The sequence below is a fragment of the Sinocyclocheilus rhinocerous genome, unplaced genomic scaffold (assembly GCF_001515625.1).
Source record: "Sinocyclocheilus rhinocerous isolate Xijiao unplaced genomic scaffold, SAMN03320098_v1.1 scaffold481, whole genome shotgun sequence".
Classification (NCBI taxonomy): domain Eukaryota; kingdom Metazoa; phylum Chordata; class Actinopteri; order Cypriniformes; family Cyprinidae; genus Sinocyclocheilus; species Sinocyclocheilus rhinocerous.
In genome coordinates this window covers 399,267-399,930 of record NW_015657695.1, presented here as the reverse complement: position 1 = coordinate 399,930, position 664 = coordinate 399,267, and positions in this window count along the sequence as shown.

Genomic DNA, 664 nt, shown 5'->3' with positions numbered 1-664 from the left:
TTTTTATCCGTGTTTTTAGTTTTAATCAGTTCTAGTCCAGCATGCAGCGTGTTGTGTCCATTATTAGCAGTTACAGTGTGTAAAGATCTGCACTTTGAATTTCTACTGAAACATAATTTGGGATACAGTAATTGATGATTATCACAAATTGCACATGAGGTATGTGCACATACTAGTTTAATACACACTACTGTAATGTTTATCATAGTGGGGACCTGGTCTGATGAGAAAGGGTTTCTAACTAATATTAATAACATCCCTACTATTGCTTTTATGTAAGGGTGATGCCGTTATGACAGCTTTTGAGAACTGCTCTGGTGCTCCAGTAAGAGTCCCACAAATTACACATGAATACAGTGCACAGCATAAATGAGTACACCCCCTCTGAAACTTAACAAATTCAGCAATTACTCTTTGCTTAGAAGACATGTTATGTTTTTATAGAGATATAATATTCCAGCAAGTCTGCTTGATCAGTTACCAAAGAAGAATGTTAAAATTATCAAGAAAATACCATTTTCTTTTCAAAGTGATAAAATGTTGTGTTGCAAAAATGAGTACACCCTCCTGAAAGTTACTAAAAAAAAAAAAATTCTGGTGTAAGGTTAAGGCAAGTATTGATCAACAGGTAAGTATGTTGAAACAAAACTGTTAAAGGTAAGTA